The sequence below is a fragment of the Narcine bancroftii genome, chromosome 4 (genome assembly GCF_036971445.1).
Source record: "Narcine bancroftii isolate sNarBan1 chromosome 4, sNarBan1.hap1, whole genome shotgun sequence".
In the NCBI taxonomy this organism is placed as follows: Eukaryota; Metazoa; Chordata; class Chondrichthyes; order Torpediniformes; family Narcinidae; genus Narcine; species Narcine bancroftii.
This window is the reverse complement of record NC_091472.1, coordinates 17,268,013-17,287,824: the sequence shown is the minus strand read 5'-3', so window position 1 is coordinate 17,287,824 and position 19,812 is coordinate 17,268,013. Positions and strand designations below refer to the sequence as shown.

Below are 19,812 nucleotides of genomic sequence, written 5' to 3'. Positions count from 1 at the left end.
GAGACTCTGCTTTCACTGTCCTTTGAGGGAGAAAGTTCCAAACACGACCATCATCAAATTAAATCCTCTCATCTCTGCTTAAATGTGATGTCCTGGTTCCATATTCTCCCATAAGGGGAAGCAATCTATTCACAGTTACCCCTCAAAGATGCCTTAAAAGTTAAAATCAAGACATCCCTCGTTCTTCTAACTTCAGTAGATGTAAGCAAAGGCTGTCTAATAAATTCATCAGTTCATGAATATAAAATTGATGCACTGCCATGATATCAATCACACATAAAGAGAGAGACAGAAGAAGGGGGCCTGATAAACAACTCTTGTCTTATCAGTGGAACTGACAAAGTGGAGCAGATTTGTAACCAGCATTAAAAGGCTTTAATGTATAGGGATTATCAACAGACACACAGTTGAAGTCCTGAGGCCCTTGCAGCCCTGCTGCTGAACAGCCTGACACAGAAAAGGGGGAGAGCCAACACCATATTGTGCCTCAGCACAGAGATGGGTAGGAGGATATTGGTGGAAGGGGCCTGGAAGCCTTGAGTCTGCTGAGGTAATTGGTCACCTGATTTAACTCAGGAAAAGCACCTCAAGGGAATATTTAATGCCAATCACCTGCATCCCAAAGTAATTTCTGCCATCCCTTTAACATTATTTTAACTTAAGGGTCCATTTTGCTCATGAAATAGAACAGTGAAGATAAAGGCCACTCTGCCTGTGATAGCCCCTTTAAAAGGGAAGTAGAGAAACACAAAGTGTTAGATACTGGAATCTTGGGCAAATAGAAATAATCAAGGGGGAGAAGGATATATTTGTTATCACCCCTTCCTACTTTAGTCTCGATAAAGGGTTCCAACCCGAAATGTCGACCAACCGCTTCTGCCTGTGGATTCTGCCTGATCTGCTGAGTCCCTCCGGTTTCTCATTGTTTGAAAATGCCAATTCATTTAATCTCACTTCCCCCTGCACATTCATCTGCTGCTTTTTCAAGCAGTGGGGGTAGGATTTCAGAGTGTGATCGCAGAGCCTTCTGCCTTCAACCCGACATGGATCGCATAGTGGTTAGTGCAACGCTGCTACAGCGCCAACCATCATGAACGGGGTTCAAATCCCGCACCGTCTGTAAGGAGTTTGTACGTTCTCCCCATGCCTGCGTGGGTTTTCCCCGGGGGCTCCGGTTTCCTCCCACTGTTCAAAACGTACGTGGGTTGTAGGTCAAATGGGTGTGATTTGATGGCACAGGCTTGTGAGTCGAAAGGGTCTGTTACTGTGCTGTATGTTTAAATTTTAGAAATTTATAAATTTAAATTTACCCAGTTAACTCTAGGCTCATGACACCTGTAGCCCAGAATCCAACAAATTCAACCTGCATTCAAGTAGCACCTTGTGTCAAAAGTGTATTTTCAAAGAAATATTTAACATCCAGACTAGATAAGGAATTGTTAAATCTGGTGACCAAACATTGAAAAGCAATGATTTTTACCAATTGCTTGAAAAAAAAGGCCCAAAGGTTTAGTGAAGGAGTTCCAAAAGTCATGAAGCAACCGGCTGACCAGTCTAGGATTGATCGATGTGGTCATAGAACAGAACAGCACAGGAACAGGCCCTTCAGCCCATCAGCTCTGTGCTGACATTGATGCCAATCTAAATTAATCCCATCTGCCTGCATGAAGTCCTTATCCCTTTTTGCACTACCACTAAGTGGTAATTCTGCCTGGCCCATAGGAAAAAGAATCTCAGGGTTGTATGTGATGTCAGGTATGCAATCTGACAAGAAATCTGAACTGTTCATGTGTCTAAATCATTCTTAAATATTGCTAATTTATCTGTTTTCACCACTTCTCCAGGCCCCTACCACTTTCAGTGGAGGGAACATGCCTCATAAATCTCCTTCTCTTGGAGGGCCTGGAACGGGTGACAAGAAACAGAACGGTGTAGTGTTTGGGGAAAAGATTGGCAAATGTAAAGCAACACAGAAAGAATCTGTAGGAACTCAGCAGGTCTGACAGCATCCATGAAAAGAAATAGACAGCTGACGTTTTGGACCAGAATCCTTCGTCAGGAATACGAAATATCCAAATTAGACAAAATCTAAAATCCAGCTGAATCAGGGTCGGAGCCGTTCAAATGTGATGGCAATCGGGATGGGGCAATCGTGATACACACAGCAGATGAGATCGGATTTAGTGAAGACAGCATGTGAGAAACAAACAAGGTCCAGCATCAAAGCAGCATCCAATCACGCAAAGGCAGGTGGCCCAACAGGAATCTCACACATCCATCGCCTGCACATGTTAAAATTCTTTTTAAAAACGAAAGACACGCACATCTTGAACATTTAGCGTTGCCTTTTATGGTGTTCCTATGTGTGCTGGTCCCTGGATAGATGCTGTGATAAGATCTTGCCCACCTAAGCTGATTATATTTATTGGGCTGAATCCTCACACAAAAACGCATCATCCACCATTGGTTCTACTCTGGAATTATCTGCTGCAGACATTCCCAGCTTGTTCATGTGGAACGTCCAGTTTAAACACAATACTACCTTACGATAAAGTGATTTAAAGGACAATTAATTCAATCTATTTGACAGAGCACCTGTAAGAGGAAATAAAAGTCCCCAAAATAATTCAATGGAACATTCAGGCAAAATTAGGATAAATTATATCTGGTGATCAATAGCTTTCATTCATCTCAGTCCCATGAAAACAGCCGGCTTTGTTAATCAGGACCTGCACATGTACCTGAAGACAGATGCATATTCCCTTCCACCTGTCATTCTGGCATCCCTGAGAGGGCTGGGAGCTTGCCATATCCATAAGGAACTTTCTGGCAGCATCCCATATTAGTGGATTTCTCTCCCTCTCTCTCTCTCTCTCTCTCTCTCTCTATCTCTCTCTCTCTCTCTCACACACACACACACACACACTCACACACACACACACACACACACACACACACACACACACACACACACACACACACTTTCTCTCTCTCTCTCTCTTTCAATCTACTTCTCTATCTGTTAGGAGAGAGGTTTAAAGAAAGTGGTATGGGAGATGGGAAAGTGAGGAGAGGTAGAATGAAGAGGAAAGACAGAGCAGAGTGGAAGAGGGGTGGGCAGAGAAAGTGAAGAGAGGTGGGAGAAAGAGAGGGGCTTGAGGGAGAGAAAGAGAGAGAGAGAGAGAGATAGGCAGAAAGAGGTGTTTTTATGCCAGGCCTCCGCTTCGAGGCCAGCTTCAAAGCAGATAAAATTTTAAACTTACTTGTTTATGGAGCAGCTCTAAAAGGCTGCCCAAGCGCTGCTTTTACGTGGAGCGGCATCTCAGTGTGATGTCTGGATCTGCTGGAGGCCGGGCGACGGTTGTCATGCTGCCCGTCATAAATAAGCGGCAGAGCAATGGCCATCTTCCCTGCCTGTAATCCCTCGAGCAGCTGGAACCACTCTGCATTTTCCAGAATGGTTCCAGGTGTGTGGAGTATTATGGGTAGGATAGACGGCCATTGCTCTGCCGATGAATGGCCCCGAAGGTCGAAGCGCCCTGGTGAGCGTGCTGACCGGCTGCATCATGGCGTGTGTAGGGACACCAATACCCCTGAGTCTAAAGCCCTCCAAAAGGTAGTGGACACAACCCAGGGCATCGCAGGCACAACCCTCCCCTCTATTGAGAGCATCTACAAGGAACGCTGCCGTCGGAGAGCAGCAACAATCATCAAGGATCCGCACCAGCCAGCACACGCTCTGTTCTCGCTGCTACCATCAGGAAAGTGGTCTAGGTGCCACAAGACTCACACCACCAGGTTCAGGAACAGCTGCTACCCCTCCACCATCAGATTGCTCACCAAAAAATTCAGAGACTCATTTAAGGACTTTTATTTTTGCATTTTATTGATTTTTTTTCTATCTCTGTATGGCACAGTTTGTTTGCCAGTCTTTATTTGTTTACCTGTCTTTTGCACTGCCAATAAGTCTAAATTCTGCCTTGCCAGTAGACAAAAGGATCTCAGGGTTGTATGTGATGTCATGTATGTACTCTGACAATAAATCTGAAATCTGAATCGGAATCTGAAGGGTTACTGGCATCACTGGGGGGTGCGGGGTGTGTGGACCGCACGAGATGACACCATCAGAGGGGGTGACACCAAAGTGACTCCCTACAAAATTTTTGTGCAGTGTTTCAGCAGAAATTTATTATTTTTTTATAAAAATATCCCTGTAGTTAGTTATAACCATAGAACACAACAGAACAGTAAATAGGCCATTTGGCCCTTCTAGTCTGTGCCGACTATTGTTCAGCTAGTCCCAATAACCTGCTCCCATTCCATAACTGCTCTGATCCATGTGTCTATCCAATTTATTCTTAAAACTCAAGATCGAGTCCGCAGCCACCACAAAAACATTTTTCATAAGCCCAGCCTTCATGTATCACTATACCTACAAGGCTAAAACTCTATGTTAATTTACTTTTTGAATTTTCTAATGCACTCCTTCCTGTCAGTGCCCCTGCCCCGCTCTGCACCGCCGCTCCCACTATTGCACCCTCCCCCATGCTCAGCGCTGAGCCGCCCTGGATGTACAAAGAACACACACCTGTTTCCTTCTGTGCTCGGTACACTTGTACACTCAGTTGATGCGGGGGGTGGGGGGGTTGGGGGGGGGGAGGGGGGGGGGGATGAGTTATCGCACCGGGTGACATCAACCTTTGTGATGCCACTGTGAAGGGGCAAGAGGTGGAAAATGATCTGAGATTGCACTGATCTGGGTTTGGACAGTAACGAGAGGCCAGCAAGTCAAAACTGTCCTGAAAGGTGGTACAACCATCTGCTGCAGAATTGGGTGTGGGCACTCTGACCAGAACAGGGCAGAATAGGATGGTGCAAGATCAAGTGTTTCCTCATTCATGGGAGCAAAGCTTGCTGTATATTTATCTTGAAAGTGCCTTTGAAATTCAGAAGAGGGTCAAAGCGTCACCTGTTCGGAAGCAGCCTTCTGCCATCAGACACAGTCAATAGCAGGAGGATGTCTCAAGCCGGTGTTGAAAGGACCTCCCGCTGAGCCGATTGCTCCCACCACAAAGGGAGTACAAAGTGGGCGATAGAAATCAATCAGCCTCCAGTCAGCCATGCAACCCCAGGGCAGCAGAGGCAAGCTGCGCACATGATCCAGGGCAGCCAAGCTGAGGACTGGCAGACTCTGGCCAACACTGCTATCGAACAGTTGACTGCACTTGGAGAGTGGTTCTGGTGCTCAAAGGGTTAATGCTGTGAGTTGGGCTGCACCGGCTGGGCTTGCATTCCATCAACAGCGGAAGAAAAGTTCAAGGTTTGTTTGATTGTCGGGTAATAATACATAAAAATATAATATATATATGATATACAGGGAGTCCCTGGGTTACAAATGAGATCTGTTCCTATATCTGTCTGAACAGATAAGTCAGAACAGGTACATATGGTTCTTATTTAGCATCAGCTAGTCAAATGTTTGTCTTAGTACTGTAAAAAAAAATTAAAGAAACAGTTCTTTAAACAGTTTAGATAGTAAAAATAAAAAAGATCATGATTAATAGTTAACATTTGCTCTCATTCCATCGACGATGCAGGCGGAAGGAGCACTCGTGAGGTAACATTATGAACATGCGCGAATTAGGGAACAATTTGTAACTATATAACAATTACAGCACAGAAACAGGCCAGTTCGGCCCTTCTAGGCCATGCCGAACACCTTCTCCTACCCAGTCCCATTGATCTGCACCCAGCCCATAACTTTCCAGACCCCTTTCGTCCATTTTCCTATCCAACTTTTCCTTAAATATTAAAATTGAGCCCACATCTACCACTTTGGCCAGAAGCTCATTCCACACTCCCATCACCCTCTGAGTGAAGAAACTCCACCTTATGTTTTCCCTGTACTTTTCCCCATTCTATCTCAATCCATGTCCTCTTGTTTGCATCTCCCTCACTCTCAATGGAAAAAGCCTGTCCACATTGATTCTATCTGTCCCCCTCATAATTTTAAATACCTCTATCTAATCACCCCTCAATCTTCTACACTCCAGGGAGTAATGTCCTAATCTATTTAACCTTTCCCTGTAACTCAAACCCTGAAATCCAGGCAACATTTTTGTAAATCTCCTCTGCGCTCTCTCCATTTTGTTGATGTCCTTCCTATAATTCGGCAACTAAAACTGCACACAATATTCCAAATTTGACCTTACCAATGCCTTATACAACTTCAACATGACATCCCAATTCCTGGTCTCAATACTCTGATTTATAAAGGCCAAAATACCAAAAGTTTTCTTCACCACCCTATCTACATATGACTCTGCTTTTAGGGAACATTACCAGAATTTCTAAATCCCTTTGTTCTACTGCACTCCTCAATTGTCTACCATTTAACGTTGATTTTTCCTACCAAAATGTAGCACCTCACACTTATCAGTATTAAACTCCATCTGCCATTTTTTGGCCCAATCTTGTAACTGCAAGCTTTAAAAACCTTCTTCACTGTCCACAACATCACCTGCGTAAGTAAGTACGAGTTGTCCGTAAGTTGGACTCCCTGTACTTCAGGTTTTGTTTGCCATAAGGCAGTGTCACCATGAGCATTACCCAGTGCCCCTAACAACAGGAGAAAGAGAAGCAAAAGAGAATCCCTTCCAGAGACGCTGAGTTTTTATGGATTCAGCTCCAGAGCTTCTAAAACCTCTGCGAGCTGCACAGACCATGAACAACCTGGGCTCCAGACCCAAACCTCTAATACAATCAGGAATCCTTCAGCAAATGAGGCTCTTCAGGAGCCCTTCTTGCCCTCCCTGTAGGGTCATCTCCCATGCTTCTCCTTCTCCATGGTGGGAGGGGAGGTATTCCCCCATTCCTGGTGTCCTGCACAGGTCCGCTATTCCTCTCAAGCAGGGTTGGCTCCACAACATATACTGGGGGAGCGTCTTCAGTGGGGGAGAGGGGAGTGGTGCTGGCAGGGACCAAGCTGTCAACTGTTAATGCCATCCACCTCCAACATGGGACATGAGGACGCTCTTTTTATTGCCTCAAGCCTCAGTAGACGCTACTGATGCATGCTAGTGACATGACGGGGGCTGGGTGGAGAGTCGCTAGCATGTGTCAACCTAGATGCTATTGATACGGGATGGACTGGGGGTGGGTCTGACAGCTGGGGATGGTCATGACCATATGGGGGGAGCAATCCCATGGACCGACCTTGCTCCAGAGTCTGCAAACCACTCGTGGTTCACTGCCCAGCACAGACATCGCCATCTTGGCCACAGACCTCTGCAGTTGCAGGATTGAAAAACAAACCCATGTCAGCTCCTTTAACAGGCCATTTAAAGCCTATGAGGAGCCGTCGGCATCAGGATCAGGCAGTAGAATCCTGCAGAGAAACTCTGCCTCTCCGCTCCCTACTCTCCCAGTTCAACACCAGCAGCAATGCTGCAATTAAAGTGACCCAGGCAGTGCCACCATCTTTTTTAAGGAAAAGATTAGGATTAAGGAATAGGATTAAAGATTAAGGGGTAACCTAATCAAAATACTGCAGATGGTGAGGCTTGCGATAGGATGGATGGAACAAACCCATTTCTGGTGGAGCTGAACAAAGTGCAGCCACGTCAAAAACAAAAGCAAAGTAGAACAAACTGCTGGCAGAGCTCAGCGAGTTGAGGAGCATCAGATGGAGAAAAAGGATGGTCAATGTTTCAGGTCCGAACCCTCCTTCTTGGCAAGAGGTTCCAACCGGGAACGGCAACTGTTTTTCTCCTCCCACTGATTCTATTCGCCTCGAGTTCCTCCAGCAGATTGCATTCCTTTGCTCCAAATGTCAACAACTGCTAACATTAAAATGAGACGGGTTCGTCTATCCTGAAGAAACATCAGGAATCCCTTCACACAAAAGAATCCTGAATCCTGTAAGAACACTGAATATTTGGATCGGTTGATGTTTATCAGTTTATTTTGATTTTTTTAAAATTTCGACATGCGATACGTTAACAGGCCCTTCCAGCCCATGAGCCTGTGCTGGCCAAATACCCCATTTTGAAGCAAGACAGGAAACCCTAGGAAACTCATGCAGACAAGGGGAGAACATGCAAATTCCTTACAGACAGCAACGACTTCAAACCATGGGCACTGATGCCTTAATAGTGCGGCACTAACCACTACGCTAACGTGCTGCCCTCTACTCTAACAGTGAGTGGGACCTGTTTCTTTTGTTTTTCTCCTTTTTATTTTCTTGCAAAACAATCATGGGTGGGACGGTTAGCGTAGCGGCTAACGCAACCCTGTTACCTCGCCAGCAGCTTAGGTTCAAATCCCGCGCTGTCCGTAAGGAGTTTGTACGATCTCCCCGTGTCTGCATGGGTTTCCTCCGGGTGCTCCAGTTTCTTCCCACCAATCAAAATGTACCAGGGGTGTAGGTCAGTTGGGCGTATTTGGGCAGCTCAGGCTCGTGGGCCAAAAGGGCCTGTTACTGTGCTGTATGTCTAACTTTAAAACTACCTCTACAGTGCCAGGACATGGTGACTCTTTGTCAGCCTTTCAATGGCACACCAAATAAAACATTTCCCTGGACCTCAGTCCGCTTGACAAGAATAAATAAAGCTGTAAATAAATCTATAGCTTGTTAGACCATTTTGAAGGCTGGTTATGGGTCAGCTCATTGGTCCAGGTCTGGAGTCACCCACAGACAGGCTTCCTTCCCTGAGTCATTACTCAACCAATTCAACAATGCAAAACTAATACTGACGCCAGCTTACCGATTTCACAGTTTAATCCTCCATCTGCTGTAATGGGATTTGAACAGGTTGTCACATCAATAATCCTCTAAAATGAATGAAGTTTACTGTCATACTGTATGCATGTACAATCTACAGATGCAACAAATGTCTTACTTGTAGCTTCCAAAGGTACATTTCAGACATTGTCAGAGTAAATTATATGACATCACATACAACCCTGAGATTCTTTTACTTGCGGGTGAGGCAGAATTACCACTTAATAGTAGTGCAAAAAAATACTGTTCTAGTCGTACACATGTAAACAAATAAAGAAATGCCAACAAACTGATTGTGCAATACAGAAAGAGAAAAAAAAATCAATAAACTGCAAGAGTCCTTCAACAAGTCCCTGATTGAGTTTGTCTTTGAGGAGTCTGATGGTGGAGGGGTAGCAGCTGTTCCTGAATCTGGTGATGCGAGTTTTGTGGCACTGATACCTCTTTTCTAAAACACACAGTGCATAAAAGAATAATGTAAAAGGAAGAAGAAAAAAATAAGTAATATTCACAGTTGGTCCTCATGCAAAAATAAAACGGGCTGAGGCAGTAGTGCAGACACGTGGTCTTGAAATGGTGTCAAAATGGGGACAGTGGGGGAAGGTTCAAGAGCTGATGGAAAGAAACAGTTCTTGGACTGAGAGACGTTCAGATTTCTGTATCTTTTGTATCCAAGTTTGGGATTATCTTGCATCTGATGGATGAGGCTAAGGATTAAAGACATTTAAACAGTGAATCAGATCCATTTCTCCTGTTCTCGTCCTCACTTCCCTTCCATCCTTCACACTCATTCCCCCTCTCCCTCCCCCCACCCTCCACATCAATCTAACACATGAAAATCAGAGCAAAATGACCAGATGTTGAAAATCTGTAACAAAAACAAAAATCCTGCAAACATGCGGTAGGTCAGGCAGGGCCTGTGGAGAAAGTTGCAGGGATCACGTTTCAGGTCGAAGACTCTTCATCGGATACTGGCATGTCTGGCTTCCCATTGCCTGAGAATAAATTATAGCTGATCTCAACAGTTTCCACAGAAAGAATGTTGTTACCTTTACAGTACAATCTTTAAACAGCTGAAGAGATTTTTTATTTTTAATTTAGAGGTACAGCACGGTAACAGGCCTTTCCAACCCACAAGCACATGCCACCCAAATACACCCACATGTATAGGGTGGCAAGGTTGGCATAGCGGTTAGCACAACACCTTTACAGCGCCAGCGATCGGGACCGGACCAGGGTTTGAATCCTGCACTATAAGTAAGGATTTTGTATGTCCTCATTCTATCTGCGTGGGTTTTCCCCAGGGGCTCTGGTTTCCTCCCACTGTTCAAAAACGTACCAGGGTACGTTAATTAGTGGTAAATTGGGCAGCACGAATTTATGGGCCAAAATGGCCTGTACCGTGCTGTATGTCTAAATAAATAAATAAATAAATAGATAGATAATTGTTTTATCCTACAAACCCTGCATGTCTTTGGAATGTGAGAGGAAACCGGTACACCTAGAGGAGACCCGTGCAGACATGGGCCACTGGTGCTGTAATAGCTTTGCACCAACCGCTACGCTAACATATCACCAAGAAAATAATTTCCAGTTCCACACCACTTACAAAGGGTTCATCTGGCAGGAGAACTAAAGATCATTTCTAATGGTTAAAGAAAACGGAAATATACATGTACAAAATAAGAAAATAGATGAAGTTGGAAAATGAGACCACCCCAGAACTTAAGTCGAAAATATCCAAACGACTAGGTCACAGACTGCTGCAGGAGGTCACATTACATCAACAGAGCTTGCTGAGAGCCATCCAGTGAGTTTAAAACTCCCACTTCTTCTTCATATTAACTCTACTATTCCATTGGAAGCTGTATCTGGCTGAAAGCCAACCATGACCACAGTACAAACCCAGTCACAGACTTTGAAGGACTTGAGGTGGCTGGCGAACGATGAATACAGCTCTGTCCTTTCTGCCCTGCGACAGCAGCCTGGACAAAGCGATTCAAACCCTGGACTGGGGTTCAAACAATCTGCTGGAGGAACTCAGGTGGATCTGGCTGTTGTCAGTGGGATGTGAAGGAATTGCGGATGTTCTGGGTCAAACCCTTTCATTCAGACCCCACTGATGCTATTCACATCTTTGTGTTCCTCCAGTAGATTGATTTTTTTGCTCCTGGTGCCAGCACCTGTAGCTTCTTGCATCTTCAATCCTGCTATCTCTGTTTCTTAGAGACGCTGGGAATGGCATTATATAATAATGCAGCCAAGTCCTGAGTGTGCTTCTGTGTACAGGAAGGATCTGAAAGTAAGACTGGTGAATTTCGAGTTGATTTGTTCTTATCGAAGCAGAGTCCACTTCCTACTCTTGATTACTTGGCTACGGTCTGAGCTCTAAGTGGCTGTGGCGTGGTTCTGCCAGCTGTGGGCTTGGGTAGATGTGGTCCCGCACGACAGCCCACGTGAGTGACTTCACCTCCCTGTGCCTCTGTGCACAGTGTAGTCAGTGGAGGTTCTGCCTCACAGATCCAGCAACCTGGATTCGACACTGACTTCCGTTGTTGCCTGTGTGGAGTCTGCAAGTTCTTCCTGAGACCATGCGCAATTCCTCCAGGTGCTCTGATTTCCTCCCACATTCCAAAGACACGCAGTCTGGTAAGCTAATTACACACTGCATGTTGCTTCTAATGTGGAGTTTTCTGAATGGACAATGAACCACAGACTCTATCTCACTTTTCATTTGCACTGATTTTTAAAAAAATGTAATTTATAGCAATTTTGCACTTGCATGCTGCCACAAAATAACAAATTTCATGACACATATTCATGATAATAAATCCTGATTCGGGTGAGTGGTAGGATCTAGGAAGGAGTCCACAGGACTATAAGAGGGGCAGAGAGGATCACTTGAGTCTCCCTTCCACTCTCCCCCAACCCCCCCCCCCCCCACATTGACGTGATCCACTGGGATCGTGCAAAATCACTGAGGACCCCTTCCTCCCCACACACAGATTCTTTCATGTGCTCCTGTCAGGGAAGGAGATCCAGGAGGATCAGAGCCAGCACCACCAGGCTGAGGAACAGCTCCTTCCCTCGGGCAGTGAGAATGCTGAACGACCAAAGGAACGGCTCACACTAACCGTCCAAGACTTTCATGTTCATGAAACAATATTTATTTGTTTTTATGAATACATGCCCTGAATATATATTGTTGTCTATATGTGGGTTTTAAATTTAGACATGCAGCATGGTATCAGACCCTTTTGGCCCACGAGCCCATGTGCCCAATTTACACCCAATTGACCTACATCCCAGGTACATTTTGAATGGTGGGAGGAAACCCATGCAGACACAGGGAGAACGTACAAACTCCTTATATGTGCGCGGGATTCAAACCTGATCGCTGGCTCTACAAGAGCATTGCACTAACCACTATTTTACTGTGTCACCCGCTACACTAACCATGTCGCCCATAACCATGTTATGTCTGGTTCTGTGTCTATGTGTTTTAAACTGAGGACCAGAGAACGCTGTTTTGTCAGGTTGTACCTGTGCAATCAGATGACAATAAATATGACTCCCATAGGATCAATGTAAATAGATGCTTGATGGCCAGCAAGGATTCAATGGGCAGAAGGGCCTGTTTCCGTGCTGGATGTCTCTTGGTCTCCATGGCAGCAACCTACAGAGACAAATGCACATTTGAAAGCTGCAGAGAAACCAGACAACAAGCAGGGACTAGCTAATGCAGAGAGGTCTCCCTCAACTTCAAATAGAACAGATAAGCTGCATTCCTATTCATAACATACCAGTCTCACCAGTCTGCTCCTTTCATCATATTCATCTGTTTTAATACGAGTCCAAGACAGACATACTGCGGAATGGAGATAAGTCATATCACAATCTTTTGAAAACAAAGTTGTTTTCGCAGATAAAATTGAACCCTGAGAAACATTCCTTATAACACAGCCACTGAAAAGGAGATCGCAAAGTTTCTTGTGAACAGTTTTATTGGATTTAATTTGAAATGACAAGATGTAATGAAACAGAACTTGAAACAATGCAGAAGAGAGAAAGAGAAGTGCAGAGACAGCGAAGGAGATGGATAGGGAGAGAAATGGAGAGATAAAAGGGAGAGGAATGGGGAGATAAAAGGGAGAGAGAGAACGGAGATAAATAGACAGAAAGAGGGATAGAAGGATGCAGAGAGGCCGATAAAAGGTTGTGAGTAGGATTAATAGGGGGAATGTGAGAGAGACAGAAAGGTGTATAGCATGACGGTTAAAAAGAGAGATTTTTTTCAAATTCAGACATATTGCACGGTTACAGGCCTTTCTAGCCCACGAGCCCATGCTGCCCAATTACACTCATGTGACCAATTAATCTCTTAACCCTATATCTTTGGAATGTGGGAGGAAACTGGTGCATCCCGAGGAAACCCGTGCAAACTCCTTACAGACAGCGCCAGATTCAAACCATTCCGCTGGCGCTGTAATAGTGCTGCGCTATTATGTTAATGAAAGAGAAAATAGAAAACTGGGTGAGATAAATGTAGAGATCGAAAGAGCCAGGAGGAAATAAGACAAAATCACAAAGATATATATTTTGAATTTACAGAGCTGGTCACCACCTCCATGTGAAGGAGTTGATTCATTGCTTTAATATTGACCTAGTTTACTTTTTCTGAGTGTTATAATACCACCAACCTCAGCTGACAGTTTCCCTCCAAAAGATTTGAGTGGGCAGAGATTAGAGCCGTAATACAGTGTTACATAATGGGTTCAGACAATATTCAGGAATCACCCCAAGCTTCCTGCAGTCAAGAGTTTGCTTTCCCACCACTTGCGAGGGAGTCCCAACCTCTTCCTTGTCTTGGCTCATTTTGTCACACGCCCCATCGTTCAGTGCATTTTCATGTGTACAACATTGAACTCTCACCTCATCACCTCTAAGTCAGATTCCTAACAGCTGACAGTGAAGGGGCAAGAGGATTGGTTGGAGCAGTGACTGAAGAACATGACCTCGCCTGAGCTGTGATTGAATCTGATCCGTAAGGCCAGTTTGAATCTGTGCAGAAGGTAACATTTGTGTATACAGGGAGATTCCATTGCCTGCAATCACCTAACGCCCAGATTCAGCCAAAACCTCAGCAAACAATTCTGGGTAAAGCTGGCATCCTTGCCTGACTCCAGATGCATTGGGAATTAAATATTAAATTAGACATACAACACTGTAACAGGCCAATTCTGCCTTACGAGTCTTTGTTGCCCAAATGACACCCCATTAACCTACCCCTTGGTAGCTTTCTGTTTTCTGCCCATTTGCTGTGAATGTGCTCGCTGTCTGTGGAATTGTATTCCATCCGCAGGCTCCATGTAGGAGAGCGCATCCATCGCGTACCTGTCCAAGGACTTCTGCTGGGAGGATCAAGTGTCCACCTTCTCCCCATGCCACACGAAGTCAATCATATCCCTGACCAACATCAGACTGTGAGAGATCTTCCTGCGGGGTTCAGTTCAGATCTAGTCCGAGTGGATCAACTGGCCCACAGCAGATTTGACTCAATTGGCTTTGGTCTTGGATAGAATTGATATCCAAATGGTGAGATGGGTCTCCAATTTCTGACCTCCTCCCATTCCAGATGAGGGCGAGGATGCTCTTCCTCATAGAGTCTAAAATGCTGCTGCCTTGAGGCAATGGATTGTACACTTCCCCTGGATGTCTTTCTTTTCTCCAGATATGTTAATTGACAATTAAATATTGACCAGAACACGGATGAGTTCTTCTCCATTCTTCAGAATAATGATAAGGGATGTTTTTAATCCATCCACAGGAGAGAAAGCAGGGCCCTGGTGATAAACGTCACTTCCTAAGAACAACAATTGTGCAGTGATCTCACGGATCATCAGCTGAGACATTCAGACTACAGTCTTTCACCCATCACCTTCTGACAGAGAAGGCAGTTTACCCACTAAACATGTGGCGCAATAAACAAATCACAATAAGAATCATGAACAAGTCACGAAATTCAGTGCTTTGTGTCAGCGTCACAGTTCAAATATTCATATAAACCACCGTACAAAAATAAATAAAAATAGTGGACGAACAGTCAAATTAAGGCAGTGTCTTTGTTCATTGATCATTCAGGATTCTGATGGCAGAGGGGAAGAAGTTGTCCTTGTGCCGCTGAGTGCTCATCTTTAGGCTCCTATACTATTTTCCCGAATGTAGCAGAGTGAAGAGGGCATGGCCTGAGTGGTAGGGGGGTCCTTCAGGATAGAGGCTGTTTCCTTAAGACACCAGCTCTTGTAGATGTCCTCGGTGGAATGAAGTCTAGTGTCCTTGATGTCACAGGCCAAGTAACAGCCCTCAGCAATTTTTTCTTGTCCTAAGCATTGGCATCTCTATACCAAACAATGATGCAACCAGTCAGAATGTTCTCCACGGTCCACCTGTAGAAGTTTATGAGAGCCTTCGGTGACATACCGAATCTCCTCAAACACCTCACAAAGTATAGCCGCTGGCGAGCCTTCTTATTGATCGTTTCGACATGGAGGCTCCAGGACAGATCCTCAGAGATGTTGACACCCAGGAATTTGAAGTTCTTGTCCCTCTGAGGACTGGGTCGTATTCTCTTGACCACCTCCTGAAGTCCACAATCATCTGCTTGATTTTGCTAATGTTGAATGCAAGGTTGTTGGTGTGACACCACTCAATGAGCTGATCCAACTCCCTCCTACCTGCTTCTTCTTTGCCGTTTGTGATTCTGCCGACAACCATGGTGTCATCGGCATATTTGTAGATAACATTGGAATTCTGCCTGGTCACACAGTCATAGGTGTATAATGAGTAGAGCAATGGGCTAAGCACGCGTCCTTTAAGTGCACCTGTGTTGATGATTAGTGATGAGGAGACGTTGTATTTATACAGTACTGCATGTCAAACTATTACATATTCCTATGGTCTTCTTTAACCAGGGTGATGGGACAGATGGCTAGAAGGCTGACCAATCAGAACCGTCCTGTGATTGGCACCATTGATGTCAGAAGTGCATTTAAAAGGAAAGAGAGTTAAAGAGGTTAAAACACGGAAATGTTCAGAGACTGTGGTTGAAAAACACAAAACTCAGCAGGTCAAGCAGTGTCCTTTATGTAGCAAAGGTAAAAATACATAACCCTTCAACAAGGTACAGAAAAATGTCAGAAGGCATTGAATCCACCCATCGTTATTGAATGAAGATCTACCGGGACCAATGCCTGAAGAGGGCGCACAAAATCAGTGAACCAGTGCAGACTCGAAAGGCCAACATGGCCTGTTTCCGCTCCGTAAATGGTTATATGGTTATATGGCATCTGAACAAAAGAGTAGGGGGGAGGTGTCGTCGCAAAGGCTGGAGGTGATAGGTGGAGAAGGGAGGGAGGGGACAGCAGCGATCGAGGGGAGGAGGGATGGCTAGATGAAGGAAGGGGGAAGGGAGGGAGGATATCTGAGAGGGGAAGGGAAGGGGGAAAAGGAAAGAGGAGAGCAGGTTAGCAGAAACTGGAAAAGTCGTTATTAATGCCATCTGGCTGGAGAGGGCCCAGACGGAAAATCAAGTGTTATTCCTCCAATTTGCGGGTGGTCTTGGTGGGATAGTACACAAGGCCATGGACAGACATGTGAGTATGGGAGTGGGACACAGAACTAAAATGGTTGGCTACTGGGATGTCTCTGTGACTGGTGCGGACCGAGCGAAAGTGATATCCCAATCTGCGCTCAATCTCTCCGATGGAGAGAAGGCCACAAAGGGAGCACTGGATACAGTAAATCAGTCCTATGGATACACAAGTGAAGTGTTGCTCCACTTGAAAGGCCTGTTTGGGGCCCCAGACCATGGTGAGGGGGAGGCATTGATGCAAATTTTGCACCTCCTGCGGCCACAGGGCAAGGTACCGGGGGGCGGGGGGGTGGAGTGATTGGTGAGGAGGGATGAGTGCATGAGAGAGTCACTTAGGGAGCGGTCCATACAGAAGGCAGAGAGGGGAGGAGCGGGGAAGATGTGTCTGGTAGTGGATTCCTGTTGCAAGTGCTGGAAATCCCAGAGGATAATGTGTTGGATGTGGAGGCTGGTGGGGTTGTAGATGTGGATAAGGGAGATTCTGTTTATTGCGCGTGGGGGCAGAGGGCAACAGGCCAGATGAGCGGGAAATTGAGTTAAAGAGGCTCTGTGAAGGATGAATGGCAGAGTGGGCATGCAGTGCCTGGTGGCAGAGGATCAAAGAGTTAGAGACCAGGAAAAGGAGTGGATAATGCCATGATTTCAGGAGACTCATTATATATCAATAGGAGGTGGTAAGAGGCAATACACAGGGCATGTGACACAAGACAGCACCTAACTATTTTTAAAAGAGTCCTGTATCATTGCACCTGTTGGGCACTTACATCAGCTGTTGGAATTTGCACCATGTGGTAGGTGCAGCCCAGATGTTAGACACTGCCCCAAGTGGTGTCTGCCAGCTGTTTGGCATTCATCAGTTAGTTATTGGGCATTCCCTCCAGCCCTAGAGGATGTTCACTCCAGCTGTTTGCCATTCTCCAGCTATTAGTCATTCGCCCCAGCTGTCGGGCATTCATTCCCCCTCCAGCCAACAGCCGCAGCTCCTCCACCCACAGCACCCTCTAAGCACCATCTGAATGCCAAGTGATACCTGGAGCTGACTTAGTTAGTTTCAAACACCCTGTGGCTTTAGTTGATTGAACCTTGTCTCATTCTGCACCAGTTCACCAACCACAAACTCCTTCAGAAACAATCCTTTGCTATTTCCCTTCACTTAACCAAAGGATATTTCCTTTGTTCCTTTAATTCCACACCCGCTTGGTCAAATCCAACTCTCTCTCCAAGCAGTAATAAAAACACAAATAACACCCACTAAGCCACCCCCTCCCCCTAACAGAGGGTCTTTCTCTCCATCTCACCTGTATTCTTCTTGATGCAGAACTCGACCACTTTACCTGGAGGCTTTGGAACCCAGCACTACAGGGGATGCTCGAAACAGGTCGTTTGATAAAGATATGAGGGAGAAGAGAAAGCTGGGGAGAGGGTGTTAGACAAGGATGTACAGAGCTTAAACATCAGAATGGATTGATGAGTGACTGGTCAGTTTCCACGCACAGACTCAGAGAATCATACAGCCCAATAACAAACCCAAAGAGTTTCCAAGTCCATTGCAATGATCAAGTGTGGGGCGCTGAGGTAGCAGCGAGCAAGCACAAAACTCAAAAGACTGTACAACAGGCTTTATTCCAGTAAAAGTCTGAACACCAGATCATGCCTTGGTGGCTCCCGTGTGACTGGCTCAGGAGGGGCCAGCTCAGGTCTTTATTCAGGTCAGCTGATTGACAGGTGGAGTCAGCCCTTTAGGTGATCTTCCTGCAAGTACAGAGATCACCCCCTGCAGTGGGCTGGTGGTCCTATCACCACATCAACCACCCACTAACATGGATCCTGCATTAATACCATTTTATTCTCCCCACATTTCTATCAGTTCCTGCTAGATTCTACACTAGGGTGATTCACAGTGGCCAATTAACCTAACAACCCACAAGTCTTTGGGACGTGGAAGGAAACCCGAATATCTGGAGAAAATCCACATGGTCACAGGAAGAATATGAAAATGCCTCACAGAGCACCAGAGGTCAGGAGTGAATTGGTATGAGCTCCACTGCTGTGCCGCAATAATGAAACCATTCTATGACCAATCCGAGAGTTAGACAGTTTGGAAACAAAGCCCTTAACTCAAATCATCCATGCTGACCATGTGCCTTCCTGAGATAGTCCCATTTCCTCGCTCTAAAGCAGCCATTCTCAATGGAGGCCATACTGTTTCCTCCACCACACCCCACCCATCCAGGGGTCACAGACTCAAGTCATAAAATATTTTTATGCTTTTATGAAATCGGTGGGAGAGAAGTACAGAAGAAACCAACTAAACTTGACTGCTTCACAGGGAAAGGGGACCCTTAAACTTGGAGCGGAGTCTTAAAGGGGCCACAGTCCAATAAAATGTTGAGAATGGCTGCTCTAAACCTTTCCAAGTAAACTATTTCCAAACTATTTATTTTCCTTTTCTCTCCTGTTTTACAATAATCTCCAAATCACAGAGTTTTGTTGTTATTATCCAGTGCTCTGAGATGCCTGTTGTGCAGTGTTTGTCACACCATGCAGGCAGACCCGCTGACTCAGGATAAAGAACCCCAATCGTCATTGGAAATATAACCTTAGTGCAAGGCCCAACAACTGAATCTCAAAGAGTACAGCTCGACCTCAGTAAAAACACAACTCTGGAGAAACTCAGCAGGTCAAACAGTGTCCTTTATATAGCAAAGGTAAAAAATACTTTGCTATATTAAGGACATTATTTGACCTGCTGAGTTTCTCCAGCATTGTGTCTTTACTTCAACCACGGCGTCAACAGATGTTTGTGTTTTACTTCTTGATCTTAGGAAAGCTGTCTGGTCCTGTTCAGGTTCTGCTGTTTCTTGAAGTCAAACAGCCCACCAACTGCCAGTCATCTTTCTCAAGGCCCTTCATTGGTGTCAAAAACCCAATGATCCAAAAACTAGTCTCTGCCTAAACCTGCACGTAATGCCTGTACGATGGAAAACCTACCATTGGCAAATATGCAAACGTGCTGGAGAAACTCAGCAGGTCGTGCAGCATCCACCGGAAGGAAAGTGTAAGCAACATTTTGGGCCGAGCCCCTTCGTCCTAACTCTGAACAAAAAGGAGGGGGAGGGGGAAGGAGGAGAGGAGGGAAGGAGGAAGGGGCAGGAGAAGGAGCACAGGCTAACAGGGAAGTGTTCATAGGTGGATAAAGGAAGGAGAGAAGAAGAAAAAAAAGCTAAGAAGTGATGGGGGTGGACTCAAATTTATTCTTTACTCATTCCGATGTCCACCAATAAACAATGAAAAGTCGCTCATAGTGGTCACGGCTCAAAGACTTCTTGGAATTCTCAGCCAGTGTCACCTGACATCTGGAAGTGTTGAAACTGCAAGT

At 45.4% G+C, this 19,812-nt stretch overlaps 1 protein-coding gene and 1 long non-coding RNA gene across 6 annotated transcripts in view; one reads left to right on the top strand and one right to left on the bottom strand.

Annotated features, from left to right (window-relative positions):
* Window positions 1-19,812, bottom strand: part of kif26ba (kinesin family member 26Ba) — a 389,427-nt gene that overhangs the window by 326,256 nt on the left and 43,359 nt on the right. The window contains exon 1 of one of the 5 annotated variants that reach the window (XR_011355562.1): window positions 4,589-4,643. The exons of the other annotated variants lie outside the window; for them this stretch is intronic. The gene's annotated coding sequence lies outside the window, so the exon portion shown is untranslated. Of the gene's footprint in view, window positions 1-4,588; window positions 4,644-19,812 lie in introns of those variants that run through there. 5 annotated transcript variants of the gene reach the window in all.
* On the top strand, window positions 4,698-19,041 carry LOC138760360 (uncharacterized). The gene is made up of 3 exons (XR_011355564.1): window positions 4,698-5,320; window positions 15,754-15,936; window positions 17,752-19,041. It is a non-coding gene; the product is annotated as an uncharacterized lncRNA (long non-coding RNA).